Source organism: Falco punctatus (genome assembly GCF_963210335.1).
Source record: "Falco punctatus genome assembly, chromosome: 1".
Classification (NCBI taxonomy): domain Eukaryota; kingdom Metazoa; phylum Chordata; class Aves; order Falconiformes; family Falconidae; genus Falco; species Falco punctatus.
In genome coordinates, this window is record NC_137580.1 from 33,309,657 (window position 1) to 33,325,396 (window position 15,740).

Sequence of the window (15,740 nt, forward strand, 5' to 3'; positions counted from 1 at the left end):
CCATCATTCATTAAAAATTGATGTCTACGGATGCAATATAGTGTTCTAAACTTTTAAAGAGTTTGGAAACAAAAGAGGAAAAAAAAGAGTAGAAACAGGTGGTTGTTACAGTTGCAGAGGGCTTAAGACTCCTTATTTTACCTTTTAATAAAGAATTAAAGACTGGCTTGGGCTGTAACTAATGGACTCCTACAAGGTTTCTATTGAGTTCTATAGAAATAAAGCAAAACTTATAACAAGATGCAAACTTTCATTAGATGTGAGAGTCTGTTATCTCCACTGTTTCTTTTTTGTTCAATATTTAGCCTAATGACTTCTGTTGCATACATCCATCATTCTCAAGTGCAAAGCCTGTGGCTATGATGGAAGAACTGACTTATTTTGTGAGTCATTATTCTCTCCCAGGGTGAGAAGTATGTGTATCTCTGGAGAAAACAGGCTGCTGTTTATCATCTCTCATTAACAATGTTACTCCATTTTAGGTTAAAGTTCATAGGTGAAACTTGCTCACAGCACAACCATAGAAAAAATATATACACACAGAGTTACACAGAGTTATTGTTGTTGTTGTTGTTATTTATTAAGAAGAAGAAATATATGCAAAGTTACAGTTTTGTGGTTTGGTTTATTTTTCATTAATTAAATCTTACTTGACATCTACTTTTCCAATGAAATTAAAGAGGAGAACAGCAGTTCCTGTGAAGAGCAGCATGATAAAGAATAAATAAAAATGGCTATGGCTCATCGATTCTCTTTTGAAGATAGCAAAGATATATTATATATTGGAAAATGTAATATATCACAATGTATCTCTCTACAATATATTACAGATGAAGCTTAGATTCCTACGTGAGACTAGAAGAAGCTAGACTTTCTTTTTTACTATAAGCTAGGAATGCAATTTCTTTAAATGTAGAGAACAATATATCCTTTATATTCTTCTGTTGCAATGTACATTCTTCTGTATGAAAAAGCTGGGATTCTGGGATTCACCTTCCCCATTTCTTCAAACTGTTTTGCCCTAACTTTCAGGTATAACCATATATTGACCTCAGAATATCAAAAGTATGTCACTGGAGTCAGTGTCAAGAAAGGCCTGTAGGACTCTTGTTTAGTTGCAAGGCTGGCAGGCAGTACTTACACAGATGAGTATCAAGAATAATATCTTTTTCAGAATCTTCTGTGCTCGCAGTTCACCATTTTCCATGCTTCATGTGTTTTCCCTATGCTAGATTAATAGTTTACACTGTGGGTGGGTTCCAGTATCTAACTCAAGTCTCTTTTATTAAAAGGTAAACTGTGTACTTCACATACTGCTTTTGACATGGGAACCTTTGTAGAGGCATGAAGCTGGGTTAATTAGCATTGATAACATACAGCTGTGGGCTGGCTTCAGGGGCGGCGGGTTGGCCGGTGTAGATAAGGTGCAGCTGTGGCTGGTTCTGTTAAGTGGTTGAGAGCCAATGAAGAGAGAGCAGCCGAGGAAGAAGCAGAGAGAACATGCATCCTGGGTGAGGAGAGATGAGGAGAAGGCAGCAGAGGGACTGGCATGAAGAATATGCTGGTATGAGGTGGTAAAAAGACCTTGTTGCAGCTGGCTAGTTTGGAGAGTGCTGCGACAAACCTTGTAGTTGTTCATTCTTTTTGTGGTATCATTTCAAGCACTTGAATACTGTTCCCACGTATCTTCACCTTTTTCTCTCCCTAAGCTCAACCCTTCCTCACATGTCACAGTTTCTAAGCTTATTAATTTCCTTGTCAGCTTGGTCTAATTTTATGTGTGTCTTTATTTGACTAAAACTTGTCAGAGTAATCCAATGGAGGGTCCTCGTGTAGCTCGTCACAGTCAACAGAGCAGGGGCAGTTTGTACGATGCACAGTTCAATCTAGTTATTAAGACCTTCTCTGCAGTACTGCTGCTCAGCCACTTATTTCCCAGTCTTTTTTCCTTAAACGTGTGATCTGTTTGTGCAGGATTTTTATTGACAATATGCCTGTAAAGTGTTAAGTATAAAACTGTCCTATAGAAGATCTTCAGGTGAAACACTAAAAATTGGGAAGTCATCATTTCTTAAAGAATTTTTCTATTCTTTAATATAAATATGGGCAGAAAAAATTCTATAAAAAATATGTTTCCAAAACTGTGGAACTTTCTAAGACACTATTAAACATTCAATTTTGTGTATACATACGTAAGAGTGAAAATAAAAGCAGGTTAAAAATCTAAAGATTCAATATTACATTGCCAATACCAAAAATATTCTGAGGAAAAAATAATCCCAAATAATAGCAATAAATCCACCAGGTTAATAAGGTAATGGTTGGGTTTTATTCTCATTTATTTTGGTAGTCATTCTTACACTCATTTACAAGCAATTCACGTAAGTTTGTGTTTCAACGTATCGTAGCATACTCTGATTTTTAGGTTTTATTGCACTTGTTTTCAGGGGATTCTTTAGGTATTCTCAGTGACTGTACTGACTCGTTTCACTGTAGACGTCCAAACTCCCATCTGTGTCAGTCATGTGCTGATATAAGCTCCCTGGTCTGAACTCAAGCAACTCTGCAGAACTTGCCCTCTGTACTAGTACTGCTCCAACATCTCCAGGATATGTCCTCTAGACTCTTTCAGTGGAGTCTTCTTAAACATATAGTCAAAAATGTAAGATTTTTTTTTTTAATCAACTTATTTTAGCAGAGATGAGAATCTGTTACCTATGTTATGCCACATTATATAAAACACATAGAGTGACTTAAACATCACAATAATTGCTGTGTGTGTTTGTTCTGCAAGGAGCTAAGATATCCAGGCCCTATGGATAAGGGTTCAATCTGCCAGCTCACCATTCACCAGTCCTTCCTTTCCCCTCTGTTCCTGGTTTTATAATCCCATGACTTGTTCTGTGGTAGTTTTATTCCGTATCTGCTCATGTACTAAACCAATTCAGTTCAGTAACCTGCATAAAACTACCTCAGCGTAGGAAGTGATGTGTTCCCCTTCCCTACCCCCACTTCATGTTGATGGTTAAATAAGTTTACTGTGCAATCAGGCAAGTACTAGAGCTAATAACAGAGAGCAGGCAGGGTCACACAGTGAGAAGAGGGGGAAGATTGGCATTACCCTTTTTGTAGCAGTGAACCACTTAATCAGCTCTTTTGCAATGTAGAGACTAATTAGTGTCTTGAATTTAGATGTAAAATTTGTCATGACAACTAAGCTAAACAGGTTTAATACTGTCCTGTAGCTTGCTAGTGTATTTTCATTCTATCTTACTTTTGACTTGGCACATCTATTCCTGAGTAAAAGGAAAGAAGCTTTTGTATTTTGAGTGTTGCTTAACCCTTCAGAATACTTTTTCAAAAGATGGTACTAACAGAGAAAATCAGATTGGAAAGATGAAGTCATAAACCAAGTGGAAGCTGGCTGTTTTTCCACTGTTGTACTCTGTAAGAAATGTGGAGCTAGAAAATAAATAATCTAAAAATTTGCATAAAATTGATGGAAAGCACAAAGAACTTCCTTGTGTTTCTGACAAAATTCAGGGAATGTTAGACTGAGATTGTAAATATTACCTAACTGCAAGTGGAAAAGACAGATAATACAAATGGACACTAGTTTTCTTAGTTAACTGAAATGTATCCTGCTTCTTGAAATTAGACTTGCAAGTATCTCTGAAATTACTTTTAAAATTATTTTGTACTAGTAACATGAACAAAAAAAAAAGCTATTTATTATTGGGATATCAAAAGAAACATATTTCTTACTGCTTTCTTATTTTTTATTTAAGGGTAGTATAAGTAAAATCGTTGTCAGCTCCTATTATGTGATATGTAATGTGGTGTTATAAAAGTACATCTATTGGCAAGAGTTCCCACAGCAATAAATGAGATGCTACCTCATTTCTGTAGATTTAGCACAGGTAATAAATTTGTAAAGAGAGAAAATTTCAAAGAAAATAACTTCTAGCAAATAACCTAAAAAATACAACCTCTCTAAATTGTCTTTTAGCAGTTCAGTATTTACCTAGATTATGCAGGTTATTTCTTCCTGGGCTGCCTTTTAACAAGCTGCCTTTTAACAAGTTTGAAAGAATTCTTTTGATGTGCATTATTACTGTATTCAGCAGAAGGATGAATAGATCAAATTTTTGGCAATAATTCTGAAATTTCCAATGTTTTCCAATTTCTTAATGTTATGCTCACTTTTTGACGCAATACATTACAATGTTACTAAAAGAAATTTCACTAATTTTCCCTCAGAGTTTTTAACATTTACCACCCTATTTTGACCATGTAGTTAGTAGAAATGACTGGTTAAATATGTTTTTCATTCCTGATTTTATCTTGGCTTTGATTTAGGAATATGGGGGGTATTATAGGGGTTAATGTCAAAGACTCCTCTCACTTTGAATCCATTCTTTGTGAATGGCCTTGACAATGTTTAAGGAAGGTGTAGAAGAACATAAAAATCATGTTACCAGCACTTTCCCAGTATTCCAGGCCCAAAGGATGTGTATCTTGGGGACTTCTAAAGTTAGAAGATACCGCCTCACTGCATTTATGTGTGGAGGTCTGCTTTCTCTTCTGTTTTTTTTCTTGTAAATTTTTAATCTCTACAGCTGTCTCTTGGCAGGGAGTTCCACAACGTAATTAACTAATGTTTGAAGAATAACAAATTTCTGTTTGTTTTGAACTTTTTACCAGTTTAGCCCACAAAGCTTCATAACAAATTTCACAAGCTTCACCACTCATATGCGTACTTGAAAATATGGGTGGTTTTTACCTGGAATGTACATAGAAACATTTTAAAATAAATTGGTCATGTTTTACTTGGAAAAAGCTCTATATGAAACTTGTTGGCACTGTGTTTTTCCATGTTTTTTCATTTTTTACTGTGTTTTTATATTTTTAAAAATATAAAAACTAAATATTGCTGCCAGTGAATCCTATGTTTCCAGTACAACCTGTTTTCCAGTGGGAAGAATGTTCATTTGGAAAATATCTAGAAGCACTACTATTCAAACTTGTGTTAATATATACTTTTTAACAAAATCTTCCCAAAGTTTTCTTTTTTTTTTTTTTTTTTTAACAAAACCTTCTACAACCACCAGGAATGTAAGTCCACTGTCAATTTCTGTTGAAACCACTACTGTAAATGGTTCTTGTCTCTGACAAGTACTGTTATCACCATAATGAAATCTAAGCTTTAAGCATGTATTACTCCTTTGAAGGATGCATGAACAACCTGTTAACGCCAAAAACTAAGCTTGCTCTCTAGGGGGTTGCACACTGCCAAAGACATTATTCCTTTAAAACTGTGCTTAGAAGTCTTTGTCCTGACAGTTGTTTATTTAAAAAAAAAAAAAAAGTTTTAAGGAAAAGCTAAGTTTCAAATGTGCCTTATGTGCCTCCAAATGTTTTCCATAATTTAGATATTTTTTTAATTAGAAAGAATTAAATCCATTTCATGTTCTAAGAAAATGTCTAGAACAGTTTTTGTTTTCTTATAAAGTCAGAAGCTTTACAGACTGCAAGTACACAATAGCTAAAAAACCCCTGTATATACTGCAACTTTTCTTGGAAAATGAAGTAAGAGTCTAGGAGTTGATTTCCTACGTATTACTTATGTTACTGAATATTCTAACTCCTGCTTTGAAGATACTCTGCAAAACACCTTCAGAGCTACCCTTTAGGAAGGAAGGCTAATCTTTTATGTCATGACTACCTAAGGTGTGAGTGACTGGCTAGCAAGACTGATGTGACCTCTAGTGTATTGTTCTGCTTTTATAATCCTTTCACTTTTTCCTTTTGTTTTCTACAAATTTTTACATTTCTCACTATGACTGAATTTTACAGGGTTATGTGAGGCAAAGTTATAGAGGTAGGTGGGTTTAACCTGCACAGCTGTGCTGCCAAAAGTTATGACCATGGAATCTGTTATGCTGACAAAAATGTTTTTGTGCTGTTTCACTTGGGAAGTGAACTGTGGCTATGACTGCCTGCTCTAGCAGAACAGCGGGGCAGCTGTGGCTGGATTAGCAGGACTTTGTCTGTGCTGTACATTATACAGCTACATGAGTGGAACTGTTTGGGTAGGTGAAGTATAACATCTAAATTGTAAGCTCTCTGGACCAGAAACCATGCCCACCTCCCTCCTTCCTCTTCTTACCTCAGCCCCCCTCAATAGTCCCTGTAAACCTTTGAGATGCCTACTACTGCCACTAATGTTCATGAGACCAAGGAATCCTTACTGCAAAAGCTGAGAATATGAACCGAAGGAAATAGCATTTTACAACACAGTGTGCATATTGAAATACTATTGCCAGCAATGGATGGTAGAAGTCAAGACCAGAGTGAAAATAGGATCCTTACCCAGGATAACTCATGTTGCGACAAATTTAAATGTAGATGATGTCCTGTAGCTATTTCCCTAGATTTTTATATTTTTTTAATTATGTGCAAAACCAAGGCAGCTCTCAATTGCCACTGTATGCATTTATTGTAATGTTCAGGAAGCTGCTGAGAAGAAATAGATAGTGTTGCTACCTGGTTGACTCTTGAGGTTACTTGATACTCGTGTAACTTGTGTGTGTCAGGGAAGGGGTCCATCAAGGGTATCACCTAGTTAGTTTAGGGTTTCGGTGTTTTGTTTGTGTTTTTTTTTTTTTTTTCTTAATGGGAGTCTGTCTTCCATGTGACGTGAAGAATTAAACTATAACTCAGGATAGGTTATAAAGCAGGTATTTCATTCACTGGCGGGCATCAGGGTGGATAATTCCAAAAGCACCTGCTGCCCCGACTTCTTTGTGCATGTGTGATTTAAAGTATACATTCATACATATTCAACAGATGCCCGAGAATAGGTTGGTTAGGATAATTAGTCTACCAAGAAGTCATTATCATAAGTTTCCTCCCATTTGCACTTGCGCACTGTCTCCTGGCAGTAGTCACCAGGGCCATTAAGGATGAAGGTTTAGTAGTCTCCCTCGCTCTGAACTTTTCACCTTCGCTCTTTGTGCAGGCTCAGTTGTGTCTTGAGTTTCTTCCAAACCACAAAACAGGACAGATCCAGTTTTCCTATCTCAAGGCACAGATGTTCGCATACCAGTGTTGTCTTATTGGCGCACAGGGCATCCCAGGTCCACCTTATCAGTACGAAGGGCCTCAGGACTGGGCCTAAGTTGCAAAGTCATACTGTAAGCTCCTCACCTCATTTGCAAAGTCACACTGTAAATCTCCTTTTTGTGCACACAATGAGAATTTTAATTATTCTAAGTTTTCTATATCCTATTAATCTAGTTACTTCTAAGCTTTCTATCGCATGTTACGACCATCTATGGAAACATAGGCACACAATTTTTGTTGCACCTTGAATACCTCTCGGAAACCTCACAACTGACATCTGAAAGTCATTAATTGCCATCGAGGTTACAGAAAAGTTACTGGAATCTGACATAATAGACTGCAAGATTAGTTTTTTTTCACCCCAGGTGAGGTTCTTGCACGTGCTTAGTGTTGCAGTGTACAAGGGGAAGCAAGAAGAGAACACTCTTGACCAGAAATCTGAAGAGGAAGTGCTGACATACTGAGGTGGAACAGCTATTTTTGGTGCTTTAAGACCAGCTAAATTGATTTCACTGTTTGCTCTGGGAAAGCGGTCTTGAGCAAAAGAACCAGAAAGGCTATTTGGGACCTTTACCACTTAGGTTAGGATTACTGTTCTGGCTAGAATACCACCTTGGGTTGTAGATTAAAGGAAAACAATACTTCCATTTTTTGTTTCTGGATTAGTGTTACATAATTCATTCTTCTGTTGACCACTATTAATTTATAATGTTGTGTTAATTTGGGATGTAAAAATAATACATGAATTTATCAACTAATTCTGCCATTGTGACCTTTATTATTCAATTTTGATTCATTAATAATAAATTTCATAGTATTTTTTTAGAATGTTGATATTTTCTTACTCATTAGTTTTCAGGAAATCTATTAAGACAAACCTGATTTATTGTTACGATGGCAAAATAGGTCAGTAGCTTCAAAAAACTAAAACAATAAATTCAAGAAAATTCTGATCTACCACAAAGGCTTCATGCCTGGAGATTTTAACAAGGAAAAAAGAAACCCAAAATCTCACTTCATCCTCTTTCCTCTTCTAAATAGGACATTTTAACTTAACTGATGTTAAGGATATAATAACATTAGGTATACTCACAGTCATAAATTCTGTAGTGTTCCCTGTAACAGTCTTGGAATCGATAGCTAATTCTCAATTAGTTAAATAGTTGATCCTTATATTAAAGACTCCCTAAGGCTGTGATTTTAGTTCAATTGCCTCTTTTCTGTCTCTGTGCCACTGTTTTATTGACTTATTTGAAGTATTCAAGAGATTAGATGGGCATAATTTTTTACGTCACAGAAATATCCTGGTCTGACCTTATTCAGAGATTATGTCTTCCTACCTCTACACAGCACAGTCCATAAAATTTCCCTTGCAAGTCTTGCATGCTTTATCTTCAGGCGTATTGACTCTACTACAGTAAGGGCGCCTCAAGGTAAAAGATTCCTCCTTGTCTTAATTTTGTTAAACTTACAGAATCTTTTTTTTTTTTTTTTTTTTTGGTAGGTGAAAACCTATTTTTTCTGAAAATGTTTGAATATGTAACCATAATACTTTCTACTCTGCCTTAACTTTCCCATACTGTAGTTTCTATCAAATTTTAATATTTTCTCCCTGGTGATAAGCTTGATTAACTAATGAAAAAATATTTTTAAGCATCTTACAAATCACTGTCAAGCTGATGCTATATTGATGATCTTCTAAGCTTTTTGTAATGATGCAATCAGAATAAGCCCTTAAAGTATTTTATTTTACAAGTATTTATTCAAAAGCTGTCTGAATTATGGTTTATATTGATGACAAAAGGGAAAAATTCAACTTGTTTATCACAATCCATTGTTCTTAATGTTGCAGTTAGAGATTGATATGTTTATTTATTGTAACTTGCTCCTGAGGGGGAAGCATCACCCTGCAATGCATTTGGCTTTCTCCATTGTCATCCATTCTTTGTCATCTGTTCTCATGCACTATGCTAAGAAGAACATCTGTATTATGGGATGTTATAGACTGTATGTATGGTGACAAAACTTGTGCAGCATGACAGTATGGTGCCTCCAAATACAATCTGGAAGCTGAAAAATGCAGTGAAAAAAAAGAAAGGGGATGTATGGGACACTATACTTCAACTTTTAATAATTAAATATTTTTTCTGATACTCCTTTTCTCCATGTAAAATGATACTCTCTATTGAAAATAGATCTGATTCTGCTAGTTCATGCTTTCCAGTTTTGACAAACCATGAAAACCTGTAAAGAAAATACATATTATTTTTTCTTGGTCCACAAAATTAGAAGTGTGTAGCCACATCATATTTTGTTTGTGCACAAAACAAGGGGAAAGGGAAGGAATAGAAAATGAATAGAAAAGGAAAAGAACAAAAACACACCCAAGGTGCTTATGATTAACCAGACTAGGTGAAAATACAAACATAAAATCAATACAATTTCTGTTAATTAAAGTACTCTTTCTCTGTCCAGTGTGCGTTTTTAGCTGTGATCATACATGAAGTATTTTATTCCCCTATGCTTTCCTGTAAATTTCCAAGTGGTCATTTCCTTTGTCTCTTCTTTCAGTGATCTGGCTGAAGTTCACAGTTCTGTTTTCTTTCTCAGGGAAATGTTTCAACTTGTACCTTCTGTGAGTCATCATATACTGAAAAGCTAACTAGTTGCTTTGCCGTCAGTCTGAAGAGTACTTATAGCACCCAGATCAGCTGGAGGAGCAGTAGATATTGCAAAGTGATGTTTGTTGGTTAATTACAATTACCGTTCATCACTTCTATATCACTATCTTGAATTTTTAACCTCTTATCATATTAAGAATGACAAAAATAACACCTTTATTTCCTAGGATTTCTTTGTGGTATAATTCAATAAATACTACAGTAGACATGGGTCTTGAGAATGGACCTTTATCAGAAAAGAGGTTGATGAACTTGTTCAAGTAGGAAATATATAGATGGAGAAAGTACAGCAAGGAGAAAAATACCACAGGGAAAAAAGTAGCTTATATGTCAAGATGGGTTACAAAATTGAGTGTAGATAGCAGCAGAGATGATAGCCTGGTAGATAATAGCATTAACTATGTGATAGACAGCACTGTTTCAAGTAAGTGCAGAATTCATGGATAATGAGTGAACAACAGAAGGTAACTGTTAAGTTATAGGTAGATACCAAAGTGTATACAAATTAGGTAATGTTTAAGGATTCTTCTTGTAGCTCTAGATAAAAGCTTGATCTCTTTTGGAGTCTTGCCAACAGCTGCTCTTCAACCATGAACAAAAGTACCCTGGTCATTGGTACAAAGAACCGGAGACAAAGCCACTTTGACTTTGGACAGATCTTGGATCTCAGGCTTGATGCAAATCAGACAAATAATACCTTACTTACGCTTATATGAAAAGTGTACGTAAGCTTTTTCTTCCTTTTGAAAAGAGAGAAGTGGCTTTTTTGCTCACTAATTTTACTTCTCTACATTTGGTTTTTTGTGGTTTTTTTTTTCCCCACATGACCGTATCAGTATTTTCCCTTTGTGTTGTCCTAACACACTGGGAGAATGTCCATAAATACCTACAATATTATTCTTGTCTTTCTGGCTTATGATTCCTTTATTCTAAACTTCCTCTGAAACTGCTTCCCTGCCCTGTGTTGAAAATTAGCAATGTGCTATGGCATTTTCTACCATTCCTCTCAAAACTGTCCCACAGTTCCTGTGCCTACTTGCATGCAACCCACTGACTCCTCTGAATAACCCAGAGACCTCATCTTCTCTAGCCACTGTCCTAGGCAAGGACTAAGCTTGCCTGTTACAGAAGTCCTGTGTACTGGGGAAGCAGATCTAAGTCATTAAAGGATATTTGTTTAAAATGCTTCATGCTGTTGGCTCCTTTGAATAACAACTGAGAATAAGGATGATGGTCGTGTTCTTCTGCTTCACATTGTGTTCTCAGTCTCCTTCAGCCATGTTTGTGCCCCATCAGAGGGGCAGCGGGACAGCAGAGATTGGCAGCAGTCTCAGACCCTTCCTGTGGGGTCCTGCTGTCCTGTGCTTACTACACCAATGGCCAACATCTAGTCCTTGCAGCTGGAGAACAGGAATGCTTAAACTCAGTTTCTGAAGTAGTAGCTGTTTAAGAAAAGAAGATGTCTTTTGAAAGAGATAGTAAATAAAGAAAAATGATGCCCAGGATATGCATGATGAAACCAGACTGAATGAAATATTTTCCCAAAATGACTGCAATTGAATGTGGTTATTGAATGTGGTATCAGTAGCTGTAGTATCTATAGCAGCATCAATCAAAGAGAAGGAAGATAACATAGGAATGTATGAACCTTGCACTGAAGCCTTCCTGCTTTTTTCCTTAGCTTAGCGGACATTAAAGGTATTTTGGGGGACAACGGACTTTTCTCATACCTGCTCAGAACTTAGAGGAAAATGCCAAGGATCCCTGTGAACTTCACCATGCCTTGAGGAGTTATTGTATACTATAGGACTTATTAAAAAAAAAAAAAAAAAAAAAAAAAAAAAAAAAAGAGAGAAAAGAAAAAAAAGCCATAGTCAACATGGAGGGAAAAAATAAGGAATTACTAATTCTAGCTAATAACCTAAAGGTTGCCTTCCAAATCTATATAAAGATCAGAAGAAATATGAGATTAAGATCTGTACAGACATGGACTGATAAATAGCACAACAAAAATCAGGTTTCCTTTTTCTCGAAATGCTACTCTCTTATTTTTAAAAGACACCATAATTATTAATCAGAGTTGAGTTGTTCTTTTTTTCTTTCCCTTTATCATAAGGGAACACTGATATATTCATCCTGCCCCTCTGTTTATTATTCCATTTTTGGAATCTGAAACAAAACATTCATATCTTCCTCCAGTGCTAGTTCTCAAATTAGTGCTGTTTAGTAATGTGAAAAAGGTTCCATTTGCCCTTCACAACTCGGTGAGCTGTAAACACTGAAGTAATTGAGCCACCCACGTCCTGGTCTGCAGGTGATATGAGTGATGTATTTTATTACCATTTAATTAAATTGCAAATGTTATGCTAAACTGAAATTTCTGGCAAAAGTTGAATAACTGGATTAAATTACACCCTTGTTTAAAAGCAATAAATAAATAGTTTGAGTAATCTGGAGAAAATATATTATTCAGCTCTCTTGAAGCAATTAACCTATGTGCCGCTGGTTTGGTTTTTTATTTTTTTTTTAAATACCCCTCAGCAAACATACTGAAATTTGAGGCTGTTGCAACATTAATTTCACACCTTCCTAGTTTAGGTTAATGACTTCTGATTATAACAATGAAGATTCATTCAATCTCATTCATTCTGTAGCAGTAAAGAGATAATATAGTTTTGTAACAATTGCAAATGACTAAAATTTTATATTCATGCATTAAGATTCAGGGAGAGCTGTCATAACTTCTGTTAATGAAAAAGTTGTTTCTGTTTCAGTTTGGGGAACACTGAATGATTCGGCTTACTCCCATTTGCCTATATGGATGTGTGCCTAACAAGTCTAATTATGCAAAAGCCATTTGATAAGACTTTGTTTGGAACTAAATATTTCCAGTTAAAATTTATAGCTGTCAATAGAAGAGTCTGGATACTGCAATGAATGCTACAGCCAGCTGGAAAGAGGATGATTATTCTGATGGGAAATGGAAAGTAGGAGGGCTCCAAAATTACGTTTTTCATTTGAGGGATGTTATAAAAAAAGAGTGGAAAAATACAATTTTCCTGGTTGCAAAATAAAGATGACTTAAAGACTGGGAGGGGGAGTGTATTTCCATCCAGGATTCTTATTCTTTTCTATGATTAGAAACAAAACCAACAAAAAATAAAAAGCATGCACTTGTGGGCGGAATAGGGGGGAATCAAACACCTTCTGCAGCTGCTGCCTTCATTCAGCTCTTCCAAGCTGAAAGCCTGTACTCAGTCATTTCTGTAGGTATTGTTTTCCAAATGTTAACCATTTGAGGATTATTATTTATTTTTAAATCAGGATGATGACCCACAGAATGTAACTTTAAGTTAAAATATTTTCTTTGGGGCTTCATCTTTTTGCTAAAGCTCTCTTAAGCGTAAGAAAAAAAAAAAGAAAAGGTTGCAAATGCATGCTTATTGCACAACGCCAATATTCTATTTCTAAATGGCACTGAAAGTGAGGGAATTGTGATTTCATTTTTGTAATTGTGTATTTTAAGTTGTTTTAAGACATTCAGTCTTTAATTTCATACTGAGCTCTCTGAATAACTGGAGTTATTTTGTTGTTATTTAAGTCCTCTGAATATTCCCTGGGCTTACATGACTTGTAACTGATATTAATGAGGAATAGTAGGTATTGTGCACACGTGTAAATGAAGGCCAGCAACAACAACAAAAAAAAAAGTAAGTGCTTTGTCTTCTCTTGTTCTAAACTTCAATCCATTTTAAAGAAGTCTGATTGTTCAGATATCTGAATGCTGAGCACTTCTGAGCACCAGCTCTTTAATGCTGGCTGTACCTGGAGAAGCAAAAATATGTGGGACTCCAAATAGCTTATAGAAATGAAGTTCCAAATCACAATAGTTTGCAAATCTCTACTATATGGTAGAATTTGGGGGAGCTGGGAAGTCTATCTTTTTCTAAGTGAAATAACTGTAATTATTGTGTGCTTTTGTATGCTAACCACAAAATTTCTGTATACGCTTAGAAATAGCTCTAAAAATACTAGATTGCACTGTTGATATACCCAACAGTCACAGTTTTTAAACAAATAACAATATGTTAAAGAAGCACAACGGATGTTGGCAGAAACAAGTTAAATTTCTTATTGCAGCTTAGTCACTTGAAGTATTTAATCTTCTTATCTCTAATTTCATACTTTTTTACAAAAGATTTCAATGAGCTTGCTAATGATAACTTTCCTTTTAGGTATTTCTTTTTGTGAAATTGTAGCTACATGATGTGGTATTTAAGCAGTTTTCTAACTGAACTGAAACTGCAGGGAAAAGGAATAGTTACTGTAATCCAACAAGAGACCTGGGCACATACAGGTTAGTCTGTGCAAAACTACACCTCTAAACATGTTTTGTTTGTGGGCTCTACATGCCTTCTTAGACAAGGAGACCAGATACAGGGTCAAATAATTGTGACACATAAAATTGCACACACACATATTTATTTATTTTTAATTAACATGTGGAATGTTTATGGACCTCATTTTTATATCCGTAATGCCTGTTAGATGCTTTGGAGTGTCAGCTGGAAAACAGGAGACAGTTCAAATTAAGATCTGGCATTATTATTTCAGGCTATAGAGACATCCATACAAATAATATACTGCCCAGTTGTACTGTGTATGCCATGAAGTCTCCTGCACCCCATAGGTGTAGGCAGCTCTGCAGTTCTCCCCCTGATTTGGGAGAATTAAAAATTGTATGATCTAGCTCAGAGGAAAATTTTAAACTCAGTGCCGCTAGTAAAGCGGTAGGTGTTGTGCAGCCTAATTACCAGACTCACTAGACAAGAAAATGAAAGATAACAAAGACATGGTTCTAGTCTAGTGAACATGCCATAAAATGGAAGGAAAGGTCCTGGGTGTTTACATATTCCAGGTTACCCATTTCTAAGGAGCTCTCATTAATAAGATTGAACTGAGGCCTGCTTTTGCTTTTCTAGAAAGTTAAAAAGCAGAAGCAAAGAGCCTAAGCTTCTTTTCTCAGACCTTGCTAGAGCAGGACAGCTATGATACATAGGAGCAATGATAGATACTCTGATTCCAAATATGTGAAGGACAAAGAAGGGTACTCATCACTCTGAGATACCAGACTGGTTTTAGAATGCAGTGGCAATTAAGTCTCCAAACCCATTAATTCTGATTTGATTAGTGTGTTTTTTTCTTTTTAACTGGATGGTTATTTTTTAATTAATAACTAGACTTAGATTGGCTAGCTTTGCAAAGATTGTTGAAAAACCATTGGAGAGTAATAATTGTTAAACTATGTTGTCCTATAATAATGTAGTGGCAAACCAACATATACTTTTTGCTTTCTGAATAAATTTCTATACATGCTTCTATGAACAGTTGTTACAGCTACTGTTGCTAACTGTAGTTAGTTGCTACATAGATTAGTCTAGTAGTCTGAAAGTCTGTGTAAATTCTTGCAAGTATTGTTTACTTCAAATGCTAAGTTCTTAGCTTACATTTTAACTGCTACTGTAGCTAAAAAAGCTCATCTCAGTGTACATACTAGAAATGGTCAGAATTCTGAATATTGCATGCATACCTGATTTGGTGGTGGTGTGTTTGTTCAGATCCACTAAGATTAATCAAACTAGAACATATCATGAATTAACCAGTAAGCATTTTGAAACAAAAATTTAATCTAAACTTCAGAGCCTAATATTTTCTTAAATTAGCTAACACCTTTCTTTCTGTAAGCTTCTTCCCATTTTTGAAGTTGCTTTAAGACTCAAAATCAAAAGTCTGATAGTACTCAAGCTTTTCAAGGAATTACCATGTTTAGGAATTAATAAAAAGTTCAGTGAAACCCAAGGCTAGTGCTAAAAAGGCTTCTATGCATTCAAACAGGCAAGGAGCTCCGAAAATTACAAAATCTTTTTTAACTGC

The 15,740-nt window shown here is 35.6% G+C and overlaps 1 protein-coding gene across 10 annotated transcripts in view; it reads left to right on the forward strand.

The window, feature by feature from the left end:
• Positions 1-15,740, forward strand: part of KCNIP4 (potassium voltage-gated channel interacting protein 4) — a 433,458-nt gene that overhangs the window by 278,739 nt on the left and 138,979 nt on the right. The window contains exon 1 of one of the 10 annotated variants that reach the window (XM_080371594.1): positions 1,487-8,558. The exons of the other annotated variants lie outside the window; for them this stretch is intronic. The gene's annotated coding sequence lies outside the window, so the exon portion shown is untranslated. Of the gene's footprint in view, positions 1-1,486; positions 8,559-15,740 lie in introns of those variants that run through there. 10 annotated transcript variants of the gene reach the window in all.